We start from the raw sequence: 24,139 nt of genomic DNA, 5'->3' as shown, positions 1-24,139 counted from the left end.
CAGGTGTGCGTAGGACCTGTGTACGCACGTGTGATAAATCCAGTTTTTTTTGTGCGTGCACACATTCTAAATTCTGTGCTTACGTGTGGAAATAGAACATTTTCTAAGAAAACTTGATAAATGAGGGCCCAGATCTGGGCTCTTATCTTCATCACACCAGCTCACAGTAGATCTGGGCTCTTATCATCACACCAGCTCAGAGTAGATCTAGGCTCTTATCATCACACCAGCTCACAGTAGATCTGGGCTCTTATCGTCATCACACCAGCTCACGGTAGATCTGGGCTCTTATCTTCATCACACCAGCTCACAGTAGATCTGGGCTCTTATCATCACACCAGCTCACGGTAGATCTGGGCCCCGTTCCCCGTACCTGGCTAACTGAGTTAGCCGGATAATTTTCAGCATAGCTTGACTTAAGCCGGACCTTTCCGTTCCCCGAAGTCGGATTTTCTAAATCACCATGGTAACAGATCAGAAAGTTTGAACCTGGTCCGGAGCAGGGTTAAGTTCAGTTAGCTGGATGAACCATGGCCACGCCCTCGCAAAGAAATGCCAGCTCGCTTCCTGAAATATTTCTCACAGTCTAGATCGTATTATACCATTCTAAATTATGTTTTTGTGCTTCGTTTTCCTAGAGGGGGCTTTTGAAATGTATAATAATAGAACTAAATGCTGATAATAAATCATATTCAGCCTATAGATTTACTTTGTCCTAAATAAAATAATGCACGTCATATACGGCGCTCGGAGTCGCGATACACGCTGCATGTGGTTATTTTAATAACGGCGCATTGCAAATGTGAATCCCGCGGGGATATTTTTAATGAATGAAACCTCTCGGCCGTTTGGCTCTGATTCGTTTCATATATTCTCCGCTGTAGATTTGCTTAACGGAGCGCCTGGATTGTGTTTCATTCAAGCATAAAATTGAAGTGTCTATGCGTGGATTGTGGTTTTTGTGGATTATGAATTACGAGGAATCTGAGGATTGTTGAATTGTATCATCACTCACACGTTATTGTGATATTGTAACTGGGATTAAAATGTCTGATGAGATGCGCTGTTTGACGGATTTGAGCAATTGAATGAGCCGTTGACGTCACATTAATGCATTTGAGAATAGAGAGATAAAACTTCATTCAAAAGAAAAATATTCGAAACACGGGTCTCTTGTCCTGTCTGGCACAGTGGTGCAACGGCTAGTGCTCATTCCTGTCAAGCGGATGACCCTAGTTCGAAACCCCGCGTTTCCAATATAATTTTTTTGGAATATAATATTAATGAATATACGCAAAAGTAGCCTAGTTTTAAGTTACAATATTATAAATCTACATGCATTGAGGATGTCATTCTTTATATAGCTCTCAAAGTGCACCAAATTGAAGCATTTACATTGCAAAAAGAAAAACAAAAAATAGAAAAAGGTGGGATTCGAACGCGGGTCGTCCGCGTGAAAGGCATAAGGACCAACCATCAGACCACGGTGCCAGATAAATAAAACATCCACCATACTCCATCAATGGATAAGAGAGCCGTATCCTTATTCTGAAAAAGTTTAACTAATTATTTTCGCTAGCAAGATCTCATTTGATTATTCAATCCATAAGCCTACTGCCAGCAGGCACGTTTAAAGAAATATAATCTGATTGATTGGGGTAATGAGGGACTTAAAATTAGCCTATAGATTATGCATTTAACTTGTCGGCGAGGCTATTGAGCCGTACTGCATTGTACCCATTCTGCAATCTGTTAATAAAGTTTTAAATCAATCAATCAATCAATGCCGTTAGAAAATCAGGATTTCTGCGATCGACATCTGCTGTCTTTTCAGCTGAAGCGGCCGTGCGCAATTATCAAATGAACAAGACTGAATCAGCGTTCGAGGAACAGGAAAATCCCGGATTCAAACATCGGGTTAATTGAATCTGGATAATGGGACTCTTGATCTACTTAGTTGAACCAGGTACGGGGAATAGGGCCCTGGGCTCTTATCGTCATCACACCAGCTCACACGCCCAGGGGCGGAGCTTCCTACAGGCAATATAGGCGGTTGCCTAGGGCGCCACCCAGAGGGGGGCGCCAAAAAAATATATTTTAAATTTTTGATTTTTAATTTATAAAAATGTTTTGCTCTGCGCAGTTTTGGTGCCCCCCTCTATATCTACAACCATTACTTTTACATAAAAAAAATTCTAACATAAGGGAAAATGAGCCAAAAATCTAAAACGGTCGGTCGGTCTGAGCCTCAGCTTTAGGTGTTCACAGTCAGAACATGCTAGAGCGCTGTGCATTGATGGGTATCGGTCAAGTGTTTATAGAATTGAGCGTTGAGGAAAGAAAGACTAACGTTAGAGAACTATGAAGAGGCAAAAGCCATCCGGCCATCCAGTATAAAAGGAGAAGAAAAGAAGAAGACGAGAAACGTGCCAATGTGAAAGGTATGCAATTAAACCATGGAGGGCAATCTGATTTGGATGGGAAGGAGCTGGCTCAGGAGTTGGACAGTTTGATGTGATTGATGACTTTGCAGCGAGGAAGGCCAGAAGGATTGCACTGTAAATGGAAACCAGTAGGAGCTACAGGCTAACCTTGAAGTGTGATGATAGGGAGTGGAATGTAAATAGTTCTTTAGACAAAGTGAATTTGTAATTTTTATTTATTTATTTGTTTGTTTATTTAGCATATTATATTTTGATTATATATGTGTAACATATTTTACAATACATAATTTTCTTTTAAAGCAAATTTGCACATTATTTTATTGTTTGTTATTGTTATTAGTATTATTGATTGTTAGCTAAGTTGTTTGTTTTAATTCTTTAGTGTGCACTTTACATTTCTTCTTAATTTTCTTTGAAAGCAAATTTGCACATTCTTTTATTGTTATTATTATTATTATTATTATTATTATTGTGTGTTAGCTAAGTTGTTTATTTGTTTTAATTCTTTAGTGTGCACTTTACATTTATTCTTAGCTCTTGTTCTTGCTTGTAAAAAATAAAGGTGCAGTACTTTACTGTATAACTGTTAACCCTTTCACTGCCACACGACAGAGGGTTAACCCTTTACTATCACACAACCGACGGTCATGAAAGGGTTAACCTTCTGTGTATTGTCGCAGTGAAAAGGGTTAACTGGTTGGTAGCGCAGCAATGTTTTGATTTGGGGGGGGGGGGGGGGCAGTGGTGAACCTCGCCTAGGGCGCCAAATGTGCTAGGTCCGCCCCTGCACACGCCCTCCCCATGAGCCTACTCATGACCTCCTCAGCCTACTCTGCCACTGAGATCCCCCTTTTTTGCAAGTATGAGCTGACTACTGACTCCCATTCATGCACTGTGCATGTATCAGATCCATCTCCTCTAAAGCAGTGTTTCTCAACTGGTGGGTCACGACCCAAAAGTGGGTCGCGGGGCCATTTTTAGTGGGTCGCGGATGTGTAAAAAAATAAATAAAAATAAATAAAAAAGTTAAAAGTTAAAAGTATTTTTTTATTTTTATTTTTGCACTACATATCTTTGTGAAAGTGGCTTCTCAGCTCTGGTCCAGCTGAAGACAAAGCAGAGGAACAGATTGGACATTGAGCATGACCTCAGAGTTGCTTTGTCTACCATCACCCCAGACTTTGAGACTCTTGTCAGGAGCAAACAACATCCCCAGTTATCCCATTAGTTCCCTGGGATGTTAAGCTAAGAAGTCTGCTAAGAAGGATGTTTTTAGCCCTAGTTGCACTTTTTTTGCAACCCCAGTTATCCCATTAGTTCCCCCAAACTTACTGTAGGTCTGTTATGTTAAGCTAAGAAGTCTGCTAAGAAGCATAATTATTTATTATTATTTTATTTCATTGGGTTTTTATCCCTAGTTGCACTTTTGTTGCAACCCCAGTTATCCCATTAGTTCCCCCAAACTTAGGTCTGTTATGTTAAGCTAAGAAATCTGCTAAGAAGCATATTATTTATTATTATTACATGGCGTTTTAACATTCGCCGAAATGCTTGATTGTGATTGGTCAATAGCGCTCGGCAGAGGTCCGTTATTACTCAATAACGGACCTCTGCCGAGCAATAATGACCGCTGTGCGCAGCTGGAGCAATCATGCCCACTGACACACACTGTATCAGTGCAATCAGACACACCTGCCAGCTGCCGGCGAAGCTTCAGTGCAAGCTGCCGGCGATGACAGCGCGGAGCGACAGAACAGAACTGCGTCTGCATTTGATCTCGTCTTGTCGATGGTGTAAAATGAATTAGGTATATTGTTAGTAAGTTAGCCATGTAATAAGCGGGATAATGTATAGCTATACTCGGTCATTGTCGCAAAGTAATTGACCTTCACTACGCTTAGAACACCTCAGCGAGGCACCTCGGTATTCTAAACTCCGTGTCGGTCAATTATTTTGCGACAATGACAGATAGCTATACATTATCCCTTACTTATTTAATTTCATTGGGTTTTTAGCCCTAGTTGCACTTTGTGTTTATTTCATGTTGTTAACAGTGCATGAAAGATTGCGTATTACTGCAAAAAAAAACGAATTAAAATAAATCATAGTGGTTCAAAAAATTGGGTCGCGACTTAATGAGTAAGGAAAAAGTTGGGTCCCGAGCAGGGGCGGAGCTAGGGGGTGGCTACCTGGGCTCAAGCCCCGGATGTATTCTGAAAAGCCCCGAATCTATTTTAAAAAAATTTTTTTTTTTTTTTTTTTACAGTTCATCATTGTTACATGAAAATATGTTTGCACCAGATTTAGCAGAAGCTAATTTCCATCTGTGGTCTATCCAGCTGCTAACTGTATTTGAGTGAGTTAAGTCTTGGTGTTATGGTAGACTCAGACCCAAGCTTTAAATCACAATCAACAAGTTGACAAAAACTTAATTCTTCCACCTTAGAAACATAGCTAAAGTACGGCCATTTATAAATCAAAAGGACGCTGAAAACCAGATCCATGCCTTTATCTCAAGCCAACTCGACTACTGTAATGCACTCCTTACCGGCCTCCCGAAAAAATACGATGATAACTATTTTATTGCAATGCACTATTGCATTATTTTATTCTATTTTACTAACTATTTTATTGCACTGCACTATTTTACTTTGTATCAGTGAATCATAGACGCCTGGCCATAAGAGCATTCGGAGCATCTCTGCTATCCTCCCACTATTGAACTTGGGGGAGCAAAGGTATGATCTTGCTCCACCACTTTTTGATTATATGAAAAATATGATATATCCCCCCCCAATATATAAATCTAACCATAACTACGTTATGGTTAACTGAGTTTTATAGTGAAAAGAGCAGCTTTATTGGTCAAGATGGAAGGCTCTATATTGCAGGAAATTGCACGTACAGGTTCATTAAATAAAAAAAATCCATCTGGGCTAAGCCCCGGATCTCCTACAATCCTAAATCCGCCCCTGGTCCCGAGGCTAGACCAGTTGAGAACCACTGCTCTAAAGCACACTGGCTCCCTAATCTCAGACTTCACCACCATGTTTACAAGAGAAGGGACCGTCCCACTTGAGTTCAATGTGCTCGCTGCCTCGCTGCAACATTGTACCCCATCCCACTGCTCCCTTTTGACTCCCAGGATCTCCTCTCTGGTAAACAAGAATACCCTGAAGACTCTGGCAGGAGCACTCATTCAAGGGTACTATGACTATGCTTGCACCTCATAGTACCAAAGCACCTCAAAGGCGCTTAAAACAAAATTACAAACATCACAAAACAAACTGGTCAGACTACTACTTGACCTGAACCCCAGAACCCACCTCACCCCTGCCCACTTTGACAACCTAGGATGGCTTAGAGTAGACGACAGAGTACAGCAACTTGCAATGGGCCTGGTCTACAAGATACACTATACGACCGGGGTGCCCATGTACATGTCAAAATACTTCCCAAAGGTCAGTGAATACCACGACCACAACACCAGAGGAAGCTCAACAAATCATGTTAAACCCAGATTCGGCTCAAACAAGGGACTAAACACGTTTCGCAATTATGCCACAACAATGTGGAACGCCCTACCCAAAGCTGTAAAGGAATGTGAATCCCTGCCCACATTCAAAACCGCTCTTAAAGAGCACCTACGGGAGGCTGCAATTCGAAACTGGCCACCGTAAATGCCCAAAACCCCACCCCCACCACCTCCTAATAGACAGTCTCCTCCCCACCGCATGTATATATTCCCTCCCCACCGTATGTATATTTCTCTCCCACCCACCCACCCCCTCCTAATGTACAGTCCCCTCCCCATCATATGTATATACTCTGTCAGGATCTAGGGGTAACAGTACTGTATATTTGAATACCGTTTATGTCACAAATGTATCAGTACTAAATACCTATATGTCCCTATGCCATAAATGTCATGTATGTTGTGTATGTCATAAATGTCTATATGAATTGAAAATGGGGGACCCTGATGGAAACAAGACAAACGTCTTTCTCAGGTCTGCATCCCGTTAACAATTGTATGTATTGAGCCGTACTGTATTGTACCCATTCTGCAATCTGTTAAATAAAGTTTTCATTCATTCATTCATTCATTCATTCATTCATTCATTCATTCATTCATTCATCATTCATTCATTCATTCATTCATTCATTCATTCATTCATTCATTCATTCATTCATTCATTCATTCATCCTTAAACGCCAGGTAGAACACATAGTAGCTTACTACAAAAACCTAGGGGTCCGCAAGGACGACTTCAAGCTGGAAATGGTAACAACAGATGAGGTACTCAATAAACTGAGCGCCCTCCAACCTAACAAGGCCACTGGCCATGACAACATCCCCTCCAAATTCCTCAGAGACTCAGCAGCCGCCATCACCCCAATCATCACACACATAATAAACCTCTCCATAAAACAGGGACACGTCCCCAAGGACTTCAAAATTGCTAGGGTGACCCCTCTGCACAAAAAGGGCAGCAAATTAGACCCAGGCAACTACCGCCCTGTTTCTATTCTCACCTCCATCTCGAAAGTCATGGAAAAAATAGTCTACGAACAGGTCGAAAAGTACCTAGCGGAAAAAAATCTAATCTACGAATTCCAATCTGGCTTCAGAACATCCCACTCCACTGACACATGCCTTCTCTATTTGAATGACCACATCAAACAAGAGGTGGACGCAGGCAAATACTGCGGCATGGTCATGCTGGACCTACAAAAGGCCTTTGACACGGTCAATCACTCCATTCTGATTGACAAGCTAAAAGCAATTGGTTTTGATAGTCTATCAGTGAGCTGGATGCAATCCTACCTTGAGGGGAGGGAACAGATGGTGGAGGTAAACGGTACCCTATCCCCCCCTCTCACAGTGAGCTGTGGTGTTCCACAAGGAAGCATACTAGGACCGCTACTGTTCCTAATTTATGCAAATGACATGTCGTCAGCTTGTGACTGCAACTTGTTCCTGTTTGCGGACGACTCAGCCCTGCTGGTCTCTGACAAGAACAAGTTACAGGTTGAAAAAACCCTCAGCTCGGAACTAGGCAGAATCTGCATATGGCTCGCTGATAACAAACTATCATTACACATGGGCAAAACAGAGTCCATTCTCTTCGGTTCAAATAACAAACTCAGCAAGACCGACGGCTTCTCAGTTACAGTGGGTGACAATATTGTCACAAGGAAAGATGAAATTACCTACCTGGGTTCCATCCTAGAGGCTAATCTCTCCTGTGACAAAATGGCATCCAATGTAATAAAAAAAGTCAACCAACGAACTCGATTCTTGTACCGGATCTCCTCTCTGGTAAACAAGAATACCCTGAAGACTCTGGCAGGAGCACTCATTCAGGGGTACTACGACTATGCTTGCACCTCATGGTACCAAAGCACCTCAAAGGCGCTAAAAACAAAATTACAAACATCTCAAAACAAACTGGTCAGACTACTGCTTGACCTTACTCCTAGAACCCACCTCACCCCTGCCCACTTTGACAACCTAGGATGGCTTAGAGTAGATGACAGAGTACAGCAACTTGCAATGGGCCTGGTCTACAAGATACACTACACGACCAAGGTACCCATGTACATGGCAAAATACTTCCCAAAGGTCAGTGAATACCACGATCACAACACCAGAGGGAGCTCCACAAATCATGTTAAACCCAGATTCGGCTCAAATAAGGGACTAAACACGTTTCGCAATTATGCCACATCAATGTGGAACGCCCTACCCAAAGCTGTAAAGGAATGTGGATCACTACCCACTTTCAAAACCTCTCTCAAGAGACACCTACGGGAGACTGCAATTCAACACTGGCCCCTGTAAATATCCTAACCCAACCCCCCCCCCCCTCAATGTACAGTGTTACTTGTTGATACAGTGTGCCCCCCGGCCCCCCCCCCCCCAACCACCTCCAATGTAAATTACCCAGTATGGTTGTCAATATCCCAATGTACCCAACCCCCCCCACCCAACCTCCTCCAATGTACAGTTTTCTACGTCAAATGTATATACTCCCTTTTCTTGACTCCTTCTGTATCACAAACAGTACTGTATTTGCAAATCTGGTATGTCATAAATGTATAGATGTAGCAGTACTGACTATCTGTATGTCATGTATGTCATATATGTCTATATGAATTGAAAATGGGGGACCCTGATGGAAACAAGACAAACGTCTTTCTCAGGTCTGCATCCCCTTAACAATTGTATGTATTGAGCCGTACTGTATTGTACCCATTCTGCAATCTGTTAAATAAAGTTTTCATTCATTCATTCAGTCAATCCAAAACGAGTGAAAAAACAATGTGTTCGTTCTGATAAATAAATCAACATTGCCACCTTGTGGTGTAGGTATGGTACTGCGCTATTGCTACAAGAGCGAAAACTCAAACTAGTTTCCAATCTGATAAATGATCCAATGCTGCCACCTTGTGGCAAATGTGCAACACTGTTCAGTGACTGTTCAGAGTGCGGACTCACTCCGCTGCAACACCAGTAGGAATCCCTCACTCTTCTGGGGACGGCAGTAGCTGCAGCTCCTCTTCCTCTCTGACTAAAACACACGTAGTTTCTGGAGTCTCGTCGTTCAGGTAAACAACGGTACATTCGGTTCATGTCGACCTCTCCGTTTTGTTACAGTAAAATCAGCTTTTATCTACTGACCGCACCACTGATCTGTTGGGCGTTTCTGCCACTTTTCCATCCAGACTGGGCCTTGACCAGAGGTAAGTTAGCTGGAGCAGCTAACAAGCTAAGCTGCTATGCTAATGCTAATGCTACTACTGAGTCTGTGAGAATGTGTGACGTTAGGTCAGAAACTGGTGCGACTCTATGTATAGAGAGAAATGTGCGTTTATTCAGCTTATTACTAATAATGACCGAACATCTCAACTGTTGAGCATTTCAGCCACTGTGTCACTTTACTTGAGAGGCTATGCTGCTGAAATGCTTCTTAGGCCGTGAGCCAGGGCCCCATATTTGGACCACGGGTACCATATTGGGGGACTAACTTCCATAGTGATTTTTGGGAACGTATTCACCCTACTGCTAGAAAAGATGTGATAGAAGGTATTCACCCCTACTGCTAGAAAAGATGTGATAGAAGGTATTCACCCCTACTGCTAGAAAATATGTGATATAAGGTATTCACCCCTACTGCTAGAAAATATGTGATAGAAGGTATTCACCCCTACTGCTAGAAAAGATGTGATAGAAGGTATTCACCCCTACTGCTAGAAAATATGTGATAGCAATGCAGCAGTTGCCTCCAAATGTGTGCTATCACATCTTTTATAACACTACCAAGCATATTGTTCAGGCCTCCTGTCTGAAATGACATGCCCCAAATGCATCATGATAGCTCCTGAACCATAAGGCCTATATGCATGTTTCTGGTCTCCTTTGATGGGTAACAAGGACATATGAATCCAGTGTAAGTAAACCCACATCTATTACCATTCCAGAGTAAATGGAGATACAATGAAGGAAAACATGATATTTTTACCTTAGCCTGGTACATAATCTTAATTTAAAAGGCAATATGACCATTAAGTTGTTCAAGTTGCTTTAATAGTTGTCATAGTAAAATACAGAATACTTTTCCATGAAATGCTTTTTTCTGTATGAGCTCCTGAGAGTGTGCTAGATACAATAGATAAAAAGTATAAAATAGAAAAAGTCAAGAGTACGTAAACAAAAAGTGTTCAGTCAATCAATATACATATATACAATACAGAGTAAAAAAAAATAGTAACAGTGAGGCACAATGCAGCAATGGGATCAGGTACAACTTAGGGTAAGGTGCAATGAGGTATGAATTGTAGTGCAAATCTCTTTGCTAATAAATATAAAGTGTGTTAAAGTGTAGAATGTTTTTGCTTGTATTTTCTTCCAGGTTAACTGTTGTTTACCTTGTGGCTCAGTGCGGCACAAAGACACTGGAAAGGGTCCTCGGTTCCGTCTCAGCAAATCAAAATAGTACAAGGTGACTGTATGATATTGTAGATTTTATGATGACTGGATATTTTTTTATTTTATACATTTTGGCTTTGTGTGTCGCACAAACAACCTGTTACAGAATTTTTTTATGAGTGGGAGCCGATCGCTATCCTTGACCCACTATTGTGTGAATATTGTATCTCAGTATAGCTGCCTTGCCAAGGTAGTCAGACATGTCAACATACTCGTGTAAAGCCAGATTCTTGTGTGCCTGCTTGTGCATAAAGCTGTCATTACCATGCAGTGTTTCCCCTAGGATTTTTTTCAGGGGGGGTGGTAGGGCTGGGCAATATAACGATAATTATCGCGATATATTTTTATATATATTTTTTTTTCACCTGCAACAGGGCAGTTTTAAAACAGTGGACAGTGGACAGACTTGTCTTTCTTGCCTGCAACTTAAAGTAATGGCTTTGCTTGTCCAAATGACAATACTGACCAAATTGAGATTTATTTTTCTCTTTTATTTTGTTTGCTTTCTAATTTAAAATACAGTTTGAAACCGTCTGTACACAGTAGGCTATGTGTGCTAGCAGAGCTAGACTCCAGTCATGAGTCACGGTGCACATGTGTGGTGGTTTGTCCACCAAAAAAGCGCCAAAAGATAGAAAAGAAACTAGCAGAGCCAGAACTGTTCAACTCCCCTGGAGCCACAGCCAGCAGAGAAGCCGGTTTACTTTAGCTTTCAAACCAGCTGCAGCCTGAGAACTGGAGTGTGAGGGGCTGTAACACTAAAGATGGCGGCAACGACAAAGAATTGCTGCAAAATAAACATACATCTGTTGTTTAAAAAAAAAATATATATATATATATTTAAATCATTTTTGGCCATATCGCCCAGCCCTAGGGGGTGGTAGGCCCCCCAAAACTACTAGTGTTGTCGCGGGGCGCGCGTGTCACGGGTATGTGGTGTCAACAGTGTCGTCATAGACGCGCGCAGTAAGGCGGTTGTTAGTATCGGTGCATTTCTCTACACTGAGCTGAAATGAAACGATTGCACATAAATTAGGTAAATAAATATTAACAATATTTATTTACAATTTTACATACAGTAGTGACAACACACATATGAACTATTTACAATACAGGGACAGTGTTTCCCACAGGATTTGATGACTGTGGTGGGCAGTGGCGGCGCGTATCAGACCCGGGCCGGGGGGCGGGGCCACATGACCGGGCCCTTTAAAAATCGCTCAGTCAGTATAGATTACAATTTAAAACAATGTTTGAAAAAAAAGTAACTAAAGAAAAAGTGTAATATTTAAGATTTCGTTTCTACAAAGTGTATAGAAACGAATATATATATCAGATAATGATATAACATAATATAAAGTCCAACAAACCACAAGGACGAAGACATAGCCTAATAAAATGACTACATTTCTGACACACCATTCAGCCCCATGGATATAGCCACCACCAGAGCTCAGAGCAGTATAGTCAAATTGGCACAGCGGCCCCACACATTAAAATCGGCACAGGCCACACATTAATACTGGCACAGCGGCCCCACACATTAAAATCTGCACAGGCCACACATTAATATTGGCACAGCGGCCCCACACATTAAAATAGGCACAGGCCACACATTAATATTGGCACAGCGGCCCCACACATTAAAATCGGCACAGGCCACACAATAATATTGGCACAGCGGCCCCACACATTAAAATAGGCACGGAGTAAATAAAGTGTACTCACCACTACTTGAAGGCTACTCGGCGAGCCTTGTGCTCCGCAAACCCGTCCACAATCCGCTGTATGTCCAATTTCTTGGCTCGGTCACTTTCGATGGACAGCAAGGCCAGTCCACTCAGTCTCTCCTGTCCCATCGTGCTCCTCAAATAGTTTTTGATGAGTTTTAATTTGGAGAAAGAGCGCTCGGCGGTTGCCACGGTGACAGGAAGAGTCAGAAATAAGATCAATGCTGTGCAAACCTCACTAAATGTTGAGGTTACTGCTGGGTTGGAAACAATGAGCATTTTGACGAGATCCACAACAGATTTCAGTTTTTGTATCTGTTCCCTGAAACAGGTTCTGAAAGAGAGCAGCTGGCCAGGGAAGCTGGCGGCGATGTCCCGACTATAGTGCTCTCTAAGCCGCTGGGCAGCTTGGTGTAACTCCTCGTCTTTTGCGTGCAGTAGTGTGTTGGGGTGAATTGCCTCAAACATGTTCACAGTTGCATTTAAGCTGGTGAATCTTTGGGACAGTTGCTGGATGATGATGTCGAGACAAGCATTGAAAACATTCACCCGAAAGTTGCTCTCTGCGTCAGTGAGGCGGCTGTCTTCAGCAAGTTCATCAAAGTGACGTTTCACTTTTCTGGCCCTGGTTGTTTCAAACTGCGTTGTACTTCCCCATTTAGTAGCCAGGGCAAGAGTGGCGGACTTCGCATCGTCAAATTGTCCCCTATACTCCACCAAAACAGTGATGGCATTTTGCAGTAGACTAGATGCTTTCAGAATATCCGCGTCTACGTTAGCGTTAAGCTAGCTAACTCTTCCATTCCTCTTTGACCAGTCTCTCGTAAGCTACGTCATCCCCCGCTAAGAGTCATGGGAGATGTAGTAAATACAACAGTCCTGTGTGTGTGTCTTTATGCAAATCGTTATGCAGTTTTAAAGCACCTTGGCTTTGTTCTGAATGCACTTTGTTGTAGTTATCCTACAGAGAAAAGAAAATGCACTTGACTTTAATGCACATTTTGTTGTATGCAAAGAGAAAATGTTTAAATTGTACAATCTTTCAGCAGTCAGTCTGGAATTAATGTATGCATTCAAAAGTGCTGAATAAATGTTTTATGGGCCCATAGTGATTATTAATATTATTTAAATTAAGTTTTGCCATAATCATGTCTTTTGCCATAATCAGGTAGCTAAAAAAAAATAAAAAATACATTATATATATATTATTTATATAATCATTTTCGGCCTTTCGGCATTCGGTTTTCGGCCAACTGTTTCCTATTTTCGGTATCGGTTTCGGCCAAGAATTTCCCATTCGGTGCATCGCTAAAAACAATATTGCTAAATTATTTTATTGAAGAACACTCTATTATTTTTTTTGCTGCCCAGTACTAAATGGTCCACGGCCCGGTACCGTGGACATTTTGGGATCTATAAATAATGTCTGATATGTAAAAAATCTAATATGTAAAAAAAATATAAATAAAGAAACTCAAAGCATGAGAGGTTGGGCGGCCCCTCGCAAGTGGACCGGCCCACCAGGAACATTCCAGAATTTCCCGATGGCCAGTCCGCGCCTGTGTAGCGTGATTCACTCTGCGTTGTGTAGTTATTTGCTAGGAAAGACACCGCTACAACCAGGTCATCTTACGTCCAGTTTATTCTCCTCTGTGATCAGGTCATCTTACGTCCAGTTTATTCTCCTCTGTGATCAAGCAACAACTCTGCTCCTCATGCTGTGCTCCACCTGGTCCTTCACTGTTCAGTTCAGAAAGAGCAAACAGCACGTGAACAGCAAACACACAATGTGTACACTTACTCAATGTAGTGTAACCAAAGTGTAACACAAACATATACATTTAAATCAGGATACATATTTACAAAATTATAAATGTGTGCCATTCTCAATTAAATAAAAAATAAACGGAAATACAAAACAGCGCTACATACCTGTGGTCAAACAGAGAAAATGCACGGTGAGCTGCTCTCCTTATTCTGTGCTCCACCTGCCAACCACCAACAAAACCTCCTCATTACACAGTGTATACAGCACAAAGAAATAAACCAGTAACGGCTAATATTAACAGCAACATGGCAATGCAGAGACTCTATTTACATAAGATGATCCTTTATTAATCCCCTTGGGGAAATTCAGGTGTCAAAGCAGCATTGGGGGGGGGGGGGGGATACAGAGCTTCACAGTCCGATAATATACTATAAGATACAACTATAATGATACAATATAAAAAGTACAAAATACAAGATGGTACAAGGTAAGTAGGTATGCCTACAGCAGAATTACACAAGGGAATACATACAGTGTATATATACCCATAATATTTGTATACCTGAGACTGACTGTATATACATAAATATATGAATACTGACACTATAGCGGTATGAACAGAATTAACACTATGGACAGTATAAAACAATATGCGTATATATATATAACACAGAATAGGACTAATATGACTGGTATGAGTGTAAAGGAGTATGATATACGGGTGGATGGATATGATGCATGTGGTGAGAACAGGGTGAATAGGTGGATGGATATGATCCACGTGGTGAGAACAGGGTGAATAGGTGGATGGATATGATCCACGTGGTGAGAACAGGGTGAATAGGTGGATGGATATGATCCACGTGGTGAGAACAGGGTGAATAGGTGGATGGATATGATGCACGTGGTGAGAACAGGGTGAATAGGTGGATGGATATGATGCACGTGGTGAGAACAGGGTGAATACGGTAGGTGGATGGATATGATGCACGTGGTGAGAACAGGGTGAATAGGTGGATGGATATGATGCACGTGGTGAGAACAGGGTGAATAGGTGGATGGATATGATGCACGTGGTGAGAACAGGGTGAATAGGAGTCATCTCTCTAGTTGTTCTCCAGTTCTGACACCGTTAGTTCTGACGCCGTTAGTTCTGACACCGTTAGTTCTGACACCGTTAGTTCTGACACTGTTAGTTCTGACGGCAATACAACCAAAAATAACCGAGCAAAGAAATGCATACCATTTTTCACTGTTCCGTTCAGAAAGAGCGCAAACTAGCTCAGTGAAGGACTTTCACCCAACACGGGGGAATCCATTATTTACATTTATCACAAACACCAAATACCAAACCAAAAAGATTATCTATAAATACTAAACCTTGTAATAAAAAAAAATACAAAAATTCGTTTGGCAAGTCAATAACCCATCGCTTTGAAATACATATTTCTAAAAACCAGGAAGTTATCCCCAACGAAACAAAAGTCGAACGTGCCCACTTTGCTCCTTCAAAATAGGTTTCTCTGCATTGCTACTACTTTAGGTACAAATAAAGGTTTCTGTTTATAATCTAACAACATTGCACTGCTACATATATGTTATGTGACCGTGACATAGGGCTGGGCGATTAATCGATTGTATCGATTAATTCGAATGAATGATTTAGAACGATTTTGAAAAAAAAATTATCGATATAAATAAAAAAAAATAAAATCTATAGTCACCTTTATTTTACAAAAAGTGATGTTTGGTGAAAGTTAGATTTGCACTTTATTAATCCCAATAGTGAAATTAATTCTTGTTTGATTATCAAGAGGCACCTTTTATTTGTTTTAGGTGAAGTTTGTTGAAAAAGCAAGTCATTGCACTATTAATCCCGATATCATCTTTGTTTGATCAAGAGCAGGGGTGGCCAACCCGCGGCTCGCGAGCCGCATGTGGCTCTTTGTCTGTCAATGTGTGGCTCTTCCATCCATAAAAAAAAAATATATATATATATATAATAATAATTTCTTTTTTCTTTTATGTCACTCATTCCATAAGGACGTAGAATAAACATTTACAGATTTGTTTTTAAATGGTCCATTTGCATGTTCTTGGTATCTGAATCTAGGGACATCTATGGATCTCAGGGAATGTATTCCCAGTGTCAGAAATAGTGTGTCTGTTACTAGGCTTGAGTAAATTGTAATGAACCAAAGGAGAATATCAATTATATTAAAAAAAAAATGATCTTTGACTGTGAATAACACCATGCAAAAATGTATCGGACCTGAAAAATCTAAGCAAATGAATAAAGGGAAGATGATTAAACAGAAGGTTTTGTAGATACAGTACTGAATTCTGCCATCTTTTTTATAATGTAAATTTCTCCACCATTTTTCATCACACCGTTTTTGCTAGATGTTCACAGAAAGGTAGAGAAACGAAATGCGTTCTGTTTTATGGCAATAACGTTCAGGTTTGTGGAAGATAATCCCAAAAAATAAGAGAAATAAAAAAGTAAATCCAGAAGTCAGATGATTGACAGGGGCCGGCGTGAGCTGGGTAGGGTAGTTTTTCGAAATTGAAAAGCCCTGAGTCTCTTCCTTCAAAAGACTACAGTCACTTTTGGCTGTGCCACTTCCTCCTGTCAATATGCGCCGGTTTCCGACTCAATGCCCTGAGATTTCTATAATCTTATATTTCACTAATAACAGTTAAAATCATTGGTAAACAAACGTAATGCTGAAAATATACACTTCTACTGTATATCTCGGGCATAAGAGGTTAACCCTGTGATGCCCAAATTAAAAAGACATTAGCAACTTCAGAGGCCAGAGGGTGGGACATAAACACATTTACTATAAAATAGCATTGTGAGGCTGAACAACAGGACCAATTGACTATACATGTGCTTAACATTTTTTAAATAAACATTTACAGACTTTCTTTTTTTTAAATGGCTAAAAGTGATTTTGTAATTTTGCAACCTTGGGTCTCACAGGGTACTTTTAACCATGTGAGGCCCAAATAAAAAAGACATTAGCAACTTCAGAGGCCAGAGGGTGAGACCTATAAACACATGAAGGGTGCCGTGACAAAAAAAAGGGTTGAGAAACGCTGGTATAATGGTGTGGCTCTTTGTGGTACCACAGTATTTTTTGTGACTCTTAATCTCTGACTGGTTGGCCACCCCTGATCAAGAGTAACCTTTTATATATATATATATATATATATATATATATATATATATATATATATATATATATATTAGAGCTGGGCATAGATTATTTTTTTTAATCTAGATTAATCTACCTGCAATCCTGGAATTAATCTAGATTAAAATGGCTAAAAAAAAAAAAAAAGGTCTGCCGAAGGTGTTCAAAATAGGTGTGTTCTACCCAAATAATGACCAGAGGAGGAGATTTATCCTCTCCTCTTCATCTGAGGAGTCACTAGCTGTTCTATCTCCTTGTTCAACAGCATGAACATGTCTCTTCTTTTTGTAATTTCCAGTGTTTCTTTTAAAACCAGATTTATCGTAATTTTCTGTGCCCTTCCTTTGATGCCATTAACATTGTTACACTGATATTGACAGCTCTCTCCAGTGTCAAATCACTCTCTGTCAGTAGTTTCTTCTGTGAACCTTCATTTCTTAATCCACACACAAACCTGTCTCTCAATGTGTCTTTTAGTGAATCTCTAAATTCACAATGCTGCTGACTGGTTGCTCACATACAGACTGCTGCAGAAGCAGGTTTCTCAACAAATTCAGTGCAAGCTCAGTGTAACAGTTCCATGAATGAATGAATGAATGAAAACGTTATTTAACAGATTGCAGAATGGGTACAATACAGTACGGCTCAATACATACAATTGTTAAGGGAATGCAGACCAGAGAAAGACGTTTGTCTTGTTTACATCAGGGTCCCCCATTTTCATTTATTTGCTCCACATTGTCATTAGCCCCTTTCGTGACTGTGATGCACTGAGTGAATCCACAGTCACTTGCTCCTCAATAGGAAACCAACCTAGATTTACCATGAAGGACTGGTTCTGGCCGAACCGTTCGTTATACAAGAATCACAGAGAAATTACAAAGGTACTCACAGTTGCACAAGGATTTCGGACAGAGATAAGGGATGGTGCGCATGCGCTGTGATCACCCAACGGTGGAAATAATGCAGTTTTGAGCAGTTTATAAAAATTATTTAAAATGTTTATTAGCAACGCAGAGCTTTCAAACCATCCCGTATCTCTGTCCGAAACCCTCGTGCAACTGTGAGCACCTTTGAAACGTCTCTGTGATTCTTGTATAACGAACGGTTCAGCCAGAACCAGTCCTTCATGGTAAATCTAGGTTCGTTTCCTATTGAGGAGCAAGTGACTGTGGATTCACTCCGTGCATCACAGTCACGAAAGGGGCTACATTGTCATCAAACGGTCCAATATTTCCAATAACCCAAGCCATTTCTGTTGTAAACACTCACGATAGTCCAGTCGATCCTTCCTTTAGTGTGTAAAGTGGATTTCCTCCTCTTGTAGATGTTTCCCAGTGCCGCCCGTATCAACGTGAGCTAACATGCTAACTCGCTAACGTTAATAATGTAAACAAGGCTTGCAACGGACTTCTTTTTTCTTGCATTGCGCAGATTCAGACGTCCTCATCGCCGAATTGTGTTATATCCTGAGGACTTCTTAACCTCACCTGTATAACAATGATTACCGGACCACTACTTTAGTTTAACACATTATTCTGACTACAGCTCCGGTAGTGCAATCACTTCCTGGTACCACAGCTGGGAACTACGGCAAGTATTTAAGGACAATACAGACCCAACGTTGAGAAAAAGATTAACGGCGTCAATTATATTATCGCGCGATACTAGTCTCGCGATAACGCAGCACGTTAACGCCGTTAACACTTTGGTTGCCTAAGGTTAAATTAATGATATACCATAGATTGCCAGCGCTATTTGTCTATGGAGAAAGTCCCCTTCTTTGCAGGGCTATAACTTTTTAAATTCTATTGCTACATTGCCATTATTAGGGCCCATTCAAAGTCCTATATGTATTGTTCATTGTGTAGCAACGTTAAACTTTTTCATTCACATATTCATAGTAAAGTATGGTCTAATGTATAAGTATGTTTTCATCTCTTTCTGCAGCTTTCTCCAGAACGTGATATATAGCCCCAAATGCATTATATTGATGATGAAATACAGTTTGATGGCAATCAGCGCGATATAAAAAATTCCAACTAGACGTACTTCTAGAAGTTACTACTACACGTCATCTGATGTTGACCGGATGGGCGAGGGGGCGTTTATAATTCCGTGGGCAGCGTTATACCAATCATCTAATGTGGGTCAAATGTTGATAATATCAGTTATTATCGAAGACGGTAACGTTACACGCTGAAACTCACCCCAGTCTCCGCGCGCCGTTGGGCGATCATCGTCGAGTAGAAATTTTATCATTATGGGATATATTATTACCCGGTCCATCTCCAGCTTGTATAATGGTATATACGTCCAAATCATGTTGTTTATCGAGTTATTGGCAATCGATCGCTATGTAGTGTGACGAGCTAGAGTGCCGGAACCTATACCGAGTGCCCGGAAGTAATATGGCCGACCAGCAAAACCTCCACTGCGCTTCCTGTTAAGCGGTTGCGCCGATCGGCCACCAGATGGCGCTCCTGAACCACCAGAGAGCTCAGTGGGTCCTGCTGGTGGATCTCAGGCCAGCGGAGGGACATTATGAATCCGATCGCAGATTTTTGAAATATTGATATAAGGACGCTGTACAGCGTCCCCCGGCAACTTTAGCATGGCCAGCAAAGACGTGAGAAGACGTGTCCCGGCACTCAAAGTGTTAACGGCCCAGCTCTAATATATATATATATATACTAAGGCTGTCAAAGTTAACGCGGTATTAACGCGTTATCGCCCGATTATATTAACGCCACTATTTTTTTTAACTCACGATTAACTTAAAGGTCCCATGCATTATAAATGTCATTTTTCAGTCTCTAGCATTGTATTATAGTAATAGGAGTTCGTATCAATGTGTTTTAGGGTCTAAATACCATATTGGCGGATTGCTCCGATTCAGCCCAGCTGAAAGAAAAGAAAAAAGTTGCCCCGTCTCATCAGCGAGAGCCGAGTGGGAGAGAAAGGAGAGAAATGAAGAGAGAAGGAGGGAGGGAGAGAGAGGGGGCACTTGTGGGGGGGGGGGGGGGGGTACCTGCCGGCCGCGCGCCACACGGGAGATTGAAAGAAAGAAAAAAGCTGCCTCTCTCTCTCTCTCTCTCTCTCTCTCTCTCTCTCATGGTATAAATGATTATTTGTGTAAATAAGGTTATACGCCGACCATTAAGAAAATACATGTTAGTTTAGGAATAAGGGGCAGGTGAGGTAACTATAAGATTTATTCTTCTTCCTGCTCCTTTTGTCCATGGAATGACTATTTATGATTTCTTAATGAAGAAACTATGATTGTATTATTCCATGTGGCAAATAAAAACTCTGAACTGAACTGAACTCTCTCTCTCTTCCCCCCCCCTCCCTCCCTCCCTCTACCAGTGCAGACTGTGGTCTGACTGTCACTCAAAGTGCTTATGGGCAGAGCCAGGCCATAACAGCCTGATTTCTTGAGGCTGAAAAATGATGGTTTCGAGTACTTGATTAGAAATATAAAACAATGAATTTTTTTGAAAAAAACCTTACAAATGTCTTCAATAGACTAACAGGAATTGTGTAAAGTTGCCCAAATAGTGCTAGGAATAGCAGTGCATAGCCCCTTTAAAAAAAAAGAAAAAAATATATATATTTGTGTGTGTGTGTGTGAGATAGATAGATAGATAGATAGATAGAGAGGGGGGGGTGATTACTCAGCCCTTGTGTGGGTGAATGTAACAAGTTCCTAACGTTTTCTTGCCCCTATTATTACATGCACACTTTATTCATTGTTTTAAATGATTATTTTCTTAAGTTATTTTGTGCATCACTCTGTTTTGAATTTGATGCAATTTTGCAATGCATGAGGGTCATCCTTTTGTGTTAAATGGCTGCATAAAGCAAGCATTTGTGGACTCGCATGTTGATGAGAGTATTAAAACTTGGAACTTGAAAAAGATCTGTTTAAGGTAGAAAAAAAATGCGATTAATTTGCGATTTAATCGTGAGTTAACTATGGACAATCATGCGATTAATCGAGTTAAATATTTTAATCGATTGACAGCACTAATATATAAATTTTTTTTAAGTGAAGATTGGTGAAAGTTAGGTTTGCACTTCAATCCCAATAGGGAAATTCATCTTGGTTTGATAATTTTTTTGTGTCAAATAAAAACGTGGCGTTTCTAGTTTTCAAGAGAAAAGAAATCGGGTAAAATCGGATTAAATTTTTTTTAAATCAGAGATTTTATTTTTAGGCCATATCGCCCGGCCCTACCGTGACATTGACTTTATTGATGTCATTTTTGTATTAGTAGATTCTGCCTTGACTGAACAGTTTTGTATTAGTAGATTCTGCCTTGACTGAACAGTTTTGTATTAGTAGATTCTGCCTTGACTGAACAGTTTTGTATTAGTAGATTCTGCCTTGACTGAACAGTTTTGTATTAGTAGATTCTGCCTTGACTGAACAGTTCTATGTCGTTAATGGCTTGCTCAGCACCTGTCTGCACTGTACTTCACTTCGTGCACGTGCACTGAATAAAAAATTCCACCATGTACCTTTATATCCCAACATCCGTCTGACCACACCCCAGGGTTTCCGTTAGAAAAAATTGCTGCCGGCCTCAGTGTCCGGTAGATTTCAATCTACCGGTCAAATGAGAGAAATTCCGGTCAGAGTTTATTGAGCTTAAAAACAATTGATAGGCAAAAGAATGACAACAAAACAAAAGAATGACATCATCAAGGCATGTCGATTTATAATATTTTTACTTAAGAATAAAGGCTACTTTTGCGTATAAAGTCATTATATTCCAAATAAAATAAGTCCAGAGACTCCGTGCTGCTGCCGACTTTAAATCAAATAGGTGTCTGTGGGCAGTCGCCCGACATTAAAAACAGCAGTCTGTTATAATCACATTTTTATGATCTAACGAATTCCGTTATATTGGACATTTGTATTAATTATATCAAGCGAAGAACTGAGAAATTTGGCAAGGAGAGACTGCAACATTATCGTGGGTTTGCGTGACGACTCTCTCTCTCCACCTCCCAATGACTTATTTGCGAGAGTATGTCGATGCAGAGCAGCAGATTCAGCTGTTATTGGCTCTTTTCTGGCTCTATCTGGGGACCGCACAGCAGCGCCCCCCACCCAACATTGAATTGCCAATGGCTGAATTGGAGTACTGCACTGTGCTGCTGCTGCTCCAGCTCTGCAGCTTCACAAAAGTTCGCACACCCAGCACAAAGCTCTTGCTGACAACGTCGTTGTCATTATTAGAAGCAACGATGAAACAAATGTAATGATTGTTTTGTTCATCGCATAGGCTATTTAATTTTAGCCTATTTTAATACAATTCAAATAATCAAATTGTGCTTAGACTCAGGGAATTATTTTCACCGGACATTAAGACCGGAGAGATTAAATATGTCGGACTTCAACAGATTTTGCCGGTCAAATACCGGTAATTACCGGCTAACGGAAACGCTGCCACACCCCCTTCCGCTTACCTTCATAAGCAGGTGTGTGGTCACCTACTCGCCTCCTTCTTCACTTTCACCACAAGGAAGTGCCTTCGGTAGATCCCCACTTGACGAGGTTGTTAGTAGCAGAAAGTTGGAAAACAAGAGATACGTTGACATCATATCTTTATTTTCTCTCTCACTATTTTCGAGAAAATACGGCGATATTGTCTTTGTTACTGGAGTGTCTGGGTCATTCCGACCTTCAGCGGTTTTTCGTATTAGGAGCTCACGCCGCTGACATGCTTCCCAACTACAATCCTCCTTGCTGCGGCTGGATGGGGTAAAGACCCTCCAGCAACACAGCTGGACTGTAGGACGCACCGTCTGTTGTGAGAAGCGGTTGTTTCCAGGTTGGGTACGTACTGTTTTGCTTGCGAGCTCTGGTTGTTGTTGATGCTATGGGGGTTAGCTAACAATTTACGAAACGCCGACCCCAGGCTAGGGTCCTCTGCTCGGCTTAAAACGGCGGTCGGAGGATCTTGGCCTGACGCCCATGATGGCTAATCTAGTGGCCCGCGCTAGGTTCTGGTGATCCCAGGATTCTAGAGCGGATGCTTCTCTGTCCCGTGTAGGCCCCATCTTTCATATACAAATGAAAGTATACCCTAACGAGGAAATGTGGGCATAAGATCTTCTTTATCGGAAGTTCCATGCTCAAAGGGCCCCGTGTATGTCTGGATCACCGTTGACAACTGTGTTCTGACATTTCTTTTTCTTTTCCCTGTTAGGGGAGGGATTGGGACAGCGGCCTGTCTGAAGTGTGGCTTGTTATGTCATTGTATACAGTTCAGGTGATAGCTGCTTAAGCTTGCGTGCTAGTTGTGGACTACTGTTTTAGCCAGTCAGCTGTTAGCTGCGCAGCTGTTAGCTGCGGCGTTAGCTCGCTGTGTTTACCAGGCTGGTATACGTTAGCTTGTTATCAGCCGAATGGCTGTTAGCTTAATGCTACACTGTTGAACGTTTTTCTGTGACTATAACATGCCTTAAACACTCTGACTACGACGTCATCTTTGACAGAGGATGTTAGTCGAACCTACCGGGAGCCCGGCCGTCTGTAGCTGTTCCGCAACTGTAGCTATTTCCGGGGTAGGCCTGATTGGCCCCGACAGGCACGTGACCGCCGCGGCCACGCCCCGCGGCAGCCCCGTGACGCGGCAACAAGGCTGCTGTGGTTCACAGGCGCTTTCCGCCTTCAACGCCATCAGTCATAATAATATCATCAGTCATCTCTAATAATATTAATCACTGTTAAATGTACTAATATACAATACGGCTCACTTTTCCCACTTCAATGACAGAGCCGCTGTTTAATAATATTGTCGCGGCGGAGCTCCGTCGCGGCAGCATTATGTAGCAGTAATCCCCCCTTCTTTGCCATCGACAAACTAGCTCAATTGGTAACTCTGCTTGGCTGTGGATCCTATGGTCCTAAGTTCGATTCCCTTAATTATTATTTTTTTTAACGTGCATTGCACTATAGCGTGTATGGTACAGTAACGGTCTCTGGAGCG

General features: G+C 41.3%; 1 long non-coding RNA gene across 1 annotated transcript in view; it reads left to right on the top strand.

Annotated features, from left to right (window-relative positions):
* Positions 1–9,039: 9,039 nt before the first annotated feature.
* Positions 9,040–24,139, top strand: part of LOC311237576 — a 41,282-nt gene continuing 26,182 nt past the window's right edge. Inside the window, exons 1-2 of the long non-coding RNA XR_014620291.1 lie at positions 9,040–9,191; positions 10,361–10,450. This is a non-coding gene — a long non-coding RNA (uncharacterized lncRNA). The remainder of the gene's footprint in view (positions 9,192–10,360; positions 10,451–24,139) is intronic.

Source organism: Notolepis coatsorum (assembly GCF_963971535.1).
Source record: "Notolepis coatsorum genome assembly, contig: SUPER_11_unloc_1, whole genome shotgun sequence".
NCBI lineage: Eukaryota > Metazoa > Chordata > Actinopteri > Aulopiformes > Paralepididae > Notolepis > Notolepis coatsorum.
Note: the sequence above shows the minus strand (reverse complement) of the source record. Positions and strands in the feature narration are given on the sequence as shown.